The following is a 7,893-nucleotide window of genomic DNA, read 5'->3' as shown; positions in this document are numbered from 1 at the left end:
GAGCTGTTCTGGTGTGGGTATGCTGCTTATCTAACTGCTTTATGCATAAGCAGAATACAGCAGGTCTGAAGGTTGCAAGTTCAATCCCCGCTTGGTCCGGGTTGCCGGCTCAAGGTTGACTCAGCCTTCCATCCTTCCGAGGTCAGTAAAATGAGTACCCAGCTTGGTGGGGGGTAATAAATAAATAACCTGAAAGCGCTGCAGAATAAGTTGGCACTACACAAATAACAAGTCTCCCCTTCCTCCTTATGATGGGAAGCACAAAAGAAAAGCTGCACAGGGTGCCATCTTACCCAAGACCAACACTGATTTTAGCCTTTGCCTTGTTTTCATTCCCAAAACTTTTTTCTATAAAGAAATGCGAATTTAAAACAAATGTTTCAGTGCACAGTTTGTACTGGATCAAAAAAAACTAACTACTGTCTTCCAGAACCACACTTGTCCATGAATACTTTACTGAAGTGAATGGAGATAAGCTGGAATACCATTGACAACCTGTGGCCAAGTGTGGTGCTGTTTTGGGAAGAACACAGTCAGATGTTCAAATCCTTGACAACTCATATAATTAACCAATTCTAACTCTTGTATTTCTTTCCTCTTTTTAATGATGACGTATAACACATTTTGTACAGTCTGATGTTAGTGAAGTGAAAAGGATTTTCATCAAATTTCCCCAGTTTCCACTGCTTTTCTGCTTTTGGAATCTCAGCATACCATGCTTCATTTGAGCTAGAAAAAAAAATGTAAAGTTAAGAGATCGAGTTCTGCTAGTGTTTAGTTAAAATAATCTTGAAGGACTTAAGCATAAGAATAAAGCGATATTTCATATAACATACACATTCCTTCCTATAAATACAGTGATTTCTTCGTTTTGCCTTTGTGTTGGTGCTTAGAAAAGAATGTTCTTGTTTTACTCCCGCAATAAACATTTACATATTTAATATATACATGCACATTTCATCGCTCTTGCAGTGTTTCGCGAAAGGGCAACGGGTCTAGCAACAGAAGAATGCATTTAGTAAAGGGCAATTTGTTCATATTTCATCGCATTACTTCTGTTCCTCAAATTACACCAAAATGTTGGGAAACTTCACAAATGTTCCCCTGGATTAGCTCAATTTCATTTAATTTGCTCCAATTCTTTTTCTAAACAATGTAGTTTAAAAGTCCATTTATTTTCATAAATTTCAAAAGTGGAAAATCTGCATCTTGTGATTGTGGTTTGACTTGTGCCATTAAAATAAATAGTCCATGCTCCGAATTTTTAAAACTTTTTAGAAGTATGTACAAATGACTTCACTGTAAACATCTCGCGGTACAACTAATATGAGTACTCATGGGTTTCTTTTCCAGGACAAGACTGATATATTATGTTATTACTAAGGTGTTTTAACCTTAGAAGACATTTAACAAGGGCATTTATAAGTTGTCCTTTATCCAAGGGTTACACTCATAGATGCTTAGAGCTCCTGCTCTACAGGTACCGGAATCAGAGCTTATGGTCTTTGATCTGTACTGATATAGTGCCAACACATTCAGTCACTATTTTACAATTGGGGAAGGAACAAAATAAAAGTAATCTAAGCAAATAAACAATTACATAAAGGGAGGTCCCGACTCACAAGATCTTTGTCATATCTGAGCCGGAGGCAATTGGTTATGTCCAGGTCTAATGTAGATTGTCACGTCTCCTTCTTTATGTGAATGGCTGAACTGCAAACAGAACTCAAGAACAGACATGAAACATGGCTGAGAAATACTAAAAGCATGAACCAGGCATACCTGCATGCATAGCCAGATGAAATAACTATAGAAGGTATTAGTTTGCATCTTGGTCAAGACCATTAAGCTGGCGAGTCCATGTCATAGGTCCTCGTTGTCTTGCGAGTTCCTACTCTAATGAGACAACATCCACGAGAAACCAGCCTGCAAGCAGGGCGATCATCCCGATAAGGACGGCCCTGTGCTGGAAGCTATGGACCTAACTGCCCAGGGTGAAAAAAATGAACCAAAGCAGGACAGGAAAGGACTGTTCATACCACATGTCTGGCCATCTGTGTAGACCCACAGAACACATTACTGTTCACAGACATATACACTGAACATGCCTGTTCACACCTGATATCCGGCCACCTGCACAGACACTGAACATAACACTGTTCACACCTATACACACAACACATAACAGGCATGTAAGAAACCCAACCCCTAGTGTGAAGGGATACCAGCTTTCTTTTGCAAAGAGACTGGTATATATATGCAGCAGACCAGCGGAGATTGACTGGGGAAATTAACACCCAGCCAGCACTATTATTCCACAACTGTGAAGATGTGCTCCTGGAAACCTGTAGAATAACAGGTCCCATCAGCAGAATCTGACATAGATGTTATGACGAATACACACTAGGTACAACATGGATAACACAAAATAGTCAAAAAGGAAACAAAATGTGGGGGAAATGGGGAATCAGACACTAACCAATTAATACAGAATGACTCTACCTAAAAGCAGAGTACTCGTCCTGATAAGGGCAACCCTACATTACAAACCTGGGGGCTTTCCTGACTTTCCCTAGTTGTTGACGGGGAATGTGGTAGAAAATAGATGTTACTCAATTAAAGGTACCAGAAATGTGCAGGGAACTCGATGTAACAACACTCCAGATAGAAAAAATAACCAGACAGACTTATCTGAACTGAGACGCAGGACTGAATCATAAAGCTGCTGACTTGACCAGAAACACCTTCAGACAGAGTATAACCAGTATTCTCACTGAGGAGAAGCCCAAATAAATGTAAACAGACTAGAACTGGTTGGCCACCCACTTCCCAGCTCACTAGTCACCAATCGTTAACTTATCATCTGCTGTGAACATTCAATCGGTTGTTTTTCTACGACCAGCCCATAACTTTGCAGGGAGGTGTGCGCTTCAGCGACCGGGAAATTAAACAAGTAAAAGCACACAAACTACAGTCATTCACACACTAACAGCTCACTCCAGTGAGTATTTCAAGTAACTGTTAGCCCGGATTCACACGAGCGTAAATGTATTTGTGCGCGTTTTTGCGCAATGGGAGTTATGTATTTGCCCTCACATGGGCATACTTTGCAATACTTTTGCACCACTGCCCTCAGTCAATGACAGGGCCAACAGTTGCATGAGTTCAAAATGGTCTTTTTTTGCGCAAATCCACAGGAAAATACAGCATGCTGCATATTTTTTTGCACAACCAAATTGCGTGCGCCAAATACGGGCACGTAAAAGAAACCATTGAAATCAATGGGCTTTGCTTTCTTCATATTGAGCGCGCAAATTTTTCGTGTGCAAATACGTTCATGTGAATGCGGCCTTCTACTTGTCCCATGTCAAGCCATCCTTAGGCCGGAATCACACAGGTGATTGTGCTCAGAGAGGAAGATGGGGGACATGGTATGCCCTCTTTTGTGATTAGTAGGGGTCTCAGTGGTGAGACCACCAATGATTATCAATTTATCCCTTATCTTATGGAAAGGAGATAACTTGTGATCTTGGCACAGCCTCTGTAAATACGGAAAAACTTGACCAAATCTACTGACCGACTTCATTCCTCATTAGTTCCAGGACTGAAGCTCCAGTCCACCATCAGTCTCATTCCATAGACTGCTGAGGCCAGTGATTGGCTGCAGTGGTTACGTGGGTATACAGAGAGGAACTTAACAATTATTCATTCTAGATCAATTTGGTCCATTGTGTACTGTTCGTATCCACCGTTGTATCAAGTATTGACAGGTCTGTGTAAGGCCAACGGGCATATAACGCACCCCCACATTGTAAATATTATGTGCAGAGCACTTATAGGTCTACGGGGGTATATTTGTATACCGTAAGGATAGCGTTGACATGTAGTACAGGGCATCACTTATTTCAGTGTATGAAAGCCAGTAATGTTTATTTCTGTACCAGTGAACCGCCACTTTATATTACGTTTTTTTGGCCTCGTCACTGTATTTTTGGGTCCACTAGCCAACATAAACGTAAACAGGATCATAACAGATTTTCTACTAAATGCTTTGAGAAAAAATAGATACAGTAGTAATTACTCTGCTGGAGATATAACTTCATACATTGTGTCTGTTATCTGTGTTCCCCTTCTAAATGCCCATAAAATAGCCATTCACCATGTAAATTGTTAACTTCCTGAAAGGGATTGTTCAGTTGTAAACTATTTATGGGCTATCCTCAGGACAGGTCATCAGAAGTAGATTGATGGGAGTCTGTTGCCAAGGGCGCCCACTGATCAGTGTTTTCTTGGGCTGCTAAATCCATGCACTGAGTTGATTTGTGCAGGAAGCAGACAGCTCCATTCTTACTGCAGTGGTTGGGCTTGGTATTGCAGGCATTGAAGTGAATGGGAACTTGGCCTGCAATAACAAGCCTCACTACTGCAGTAAGAACGGAGATGCCTGCTACTTGCAGAAATCAGCATAGTGCAACGGTGCTGCTGCCCAGTGGACATCTGACTGTTGTGGGTCCTATGTGACGGCCACTCATTAATCTACTATTAATGACCTGTACAGTTTACAACTGAAGAATTCCTTTAAGAGAGTTAACAATTTACGAGATTAATGGCTATTTTGTGGGTGCTTAGAGAAGGAACAATGTAAATTGTTAACTTTTTTAAAGGGGTTGTCCAGTTATACACTATGTATGGCCTATCTTCAGGACAGGTCATTAACAGTAGATAAATGGGGGTCCGTCACCTAAGACCCTTGGCAATCATCTGTCCACTGGGCAGTAGCAGTTGCACACTGTGCTAATTTCTGCAAGACGCAGACAGCTCTGTTGTTACTGCAGTGGCCAGACTGGGTATTACAGGCCAAGTTCCAATTCACTTCAATGCCTGCAATACCAAGCTACTGCAGTAGGAATGGAACTGTCTGCTTCCTGCACAAACCATCTCAGTGCATGGTGCAGCTGACTGATGAATCACTAATCAATGGGGGCCCTTGGCAACAGACACCAATCGAAGTCCCGCACTGCCCCCCCCCCCCTCTTGTGATGAGATCACGGGGCACAGTGTGGTTGTCAAGGCAGCCGAGGGCCTTATGAAAGTCCCAGGGCTGCAATTTCAGATTGCATATCAATATACAGATATATAAACAGCACTACTCCACAGTTAACGGCCGCTGCCACGTCTCTGCAAATAACTGAACACTTGTGCAATTAAGTATTTGCCCAGGCACACAAATATTCGCTGAAATTAAACTTTATTGAACTTTTGTGGATGTTATTTTTTTAATCCCTCAAGGGGATTTGAAGATGCGATCGTTCGATCACTAAGAGAGTACACTGCATTACGTATGTAGTCCATTTTACTGTGCCTATGACAGCAGCCTATTAGACTCTACCAAAAGCAGGGTCTAATAGGCTAAGTTATATGGCAGACATGGAGGCCTTTGCTTCTGAGCAACCAGACGAACCCATTAGAACCTTGAAATCACACTTCAGGGTACAGATGAATGACAGAAGGAACTTCCCTGCCATCTGCTTAAATGCTGCAGTCGTTATTGATTGTGGCATGTAAAGGGCTAAACGTCCAGAATATGAGGTTTCTCTGCTTTTGGCGTGTAGAGCAGGCGCCTAGTTATGAATAAGCTAAGCCTATGCCTTAAAAAGATGTATGTGCAGGTTATAAGCCCATTAGTGAGGTCAGTTACAAGACATATTGCGGACACTAAATTTCCCCAAAATTCACTGCAGTGGTTGCCGGCATCCCATTGCTTTCAATGGGGCCGCCATCAGCAGCTGCAGCCCCATTGAAAGCAATGGGAGAAGATCGCCATCCTCTGCCACAGCTGTAACAGGGGATTCTTTACTCCCTGCGGAGAATGCAGTCATTACTGAACACTGTGACAGTACTGTCGCAGTGTTCAGTGATAAGGGGACTCCCCGCGGGGAATATTTATGCACAGCACAGACCTATGGTGCACGCATGTCCTATTTTTTGTAGGTGCGCAAATTTGCACGCCTGTAAAAGACGGACATGTGAACCCACCATTGGAAAACCAATGGTTCTAATAGACGCATGGTTATGCGCGCACAAATACACGCGGCCTTAGTCTAGTTTCACACGGGTGGTTGCGATTTTGCAGTGAGAAAATCGTTACAAAATCGCATCTTTGTTCTGCAATTTTTGAGCATCAGCGGTGCTTTTTTAGAATAAATGTAATAATTTTTTACTAACTCTCGCATAAGGGGTTAAAATAACCTTATTGTTTAACCTTTTCCAATCCAATTCGTATCCTGATTTTCCTAGGGGGCTTACTCTTTTTCTGCGGTTATACAACGGCGCTATCTGCTGGCTAAAGCCAGTACTGCATGAGGTGACACGTTAGATCGGCTCCAACAGCAGAGAGGGTGGCAATATACAGTAAGAGAACCCCGACGGACCTCTTCCAACATCAGAGCTGAACGGCCTTAAATCATAATGTCTTCACAGGTCAGACAGTGGACTGGAAAGGGTTAAAAAAAAAAAAAAAAAACAAAAGCGCAATCAAGGCACACAGTTACTCCAATCTGTATCAAGGTCCCTCTTGGAAGGGCGCATGGGTCCCCCACTACACCACCTTCAGGACTGCATGTACGGATGTGGCTGCAGGAAGTCTTGGCTCCCGCCCAGCTCCCCTGCAGAGGCTTCCCGCGGCATTAGTGTGATATGTAATATAATATATATTACAAAGTATCAGCGTCTTATGCACTGCAGTAACGTAGTATTAGAGTACAAACCCTTTACTATGGACTACAAGGAAGTACAGCAGAAGGAATATTGCAATTTATTTCACTCCAGAACCTGCTTGACATGAAACACATAAATCTGAGAAATGGATGAAGTTATCAGAGCGTTTATTAGCGCTCTAATTCATGCAGATCTAATTATATTGCTGGAATTCCAGTAATATAAATTTATATTGTGTTTATTTATATGGCACATACTTTACAAGAGTTATTGTAAGGAGAGTTCATCACATAGTCTTAATGAAAACCACTAATTCCATTACTCGAAACCCCATATTAGTTACTCGGAACCCCATATTAGGACATGTCGTACGAAAGGGTCAAAAAGGTGGGCATCAAAAAATCCTATATCATGCTGGAAATAGTCAGACTAGTATCGGATGGCACATAGGAAGTCGATAATATAGAGTATTGTTTCAAACACTGGTCTTAATATGGCCCCCTTAGACCGCCTTCACACGGGCGATCGCGATATCGCCGCGAGAAAATCGTATCTTTTTCCCCACAATTTTTGAGGAGCGCCAACACTGCCTTTTCTCGCAAAAACATCTTTGCCTCGTGCGATTTTCTCACGCAATTTTGAACGCGATTTTTTAGTGCGAAAGTCTATAGGACTTTCAAATATTAAAAACGCATCGCACAAAAATCACAAGTTTATGCTTTCCGATGCGATAAACAGGAGGCTCCATGGGAGTTTAAAAAAAAACGCACATCGCAGAAAGATAGAGCATGCCGTGATTTTTTTTTCACTCCAAATAGAATGAGGGGAAACATTGCAAAACCATGCGGGGATTGAACTCGCAACCTTCAGGTCGTGAGCGGATGGGCTGCGGATTCCATGGGAAAGCAGGAGTTAAAAAAAAAAAACTCTGCCACACATGTGGACGGCTGGACGGCGCTTCCGAACACATCCGCAGTGAGGAAGATAGAAGACCCAGACAGGTAAGCAGAAGACCTGCATTGACCTCGGCTACGGACAGGGTCGGATTCCGCTTCGGGCTCCTGCATGCGGAGTCCCATCTGCCCATGAACATGAGGCCTTGGGCCCCCTTCACATGAGCGTATGTGTATTTGGGTGCTCATCAACGTAGCAATTTTGCAAAACAAGCTATGCTTT

General features: G+C 42.5%; 1 long non-coding RNA gene across 1 annotated transcript in view; it reads right to left on the bottom strand.

The window, feature by feature from the left end:
- Positions 1 to 594: 594 nt before the first annotated feature.
- The window catches only part of LOC136619724 (uncharacterized), a 14,783-nt gene continuing 7,484 nt past the window's right edge, over positions 595 to 7,893 (bottom strand). The window contains exon 3 of the long non-coding RNA XR_010791015.1: positions 595 to 729. This is a non-coding gene — a long non-coding RNA (uncharacterized lncRNA). The remainder of the gene's footprint in view (positions 730 to 7,893) is intronic.

This window comes from Eleutherodactylus coqui, chromosome 3, assembly GCF_035609145.1.
Source record: "Eleutherodactylus coqui strain aEleCoq1 chromosome 3, aEleCoq1.hap1, whole genome shotgun sequence".
Lineage (NCBI taxonomy): Eukaryota > Metazoa > Chordata > Amphibia > Anura > Eleutherodactylidae > Eleutherodactylus > Eleutherodactylus coqui.
Note: the sequence above shows the minus strand (reverse complement) of the source record. Positions and strands in the feature narration are given on the sequence as shown.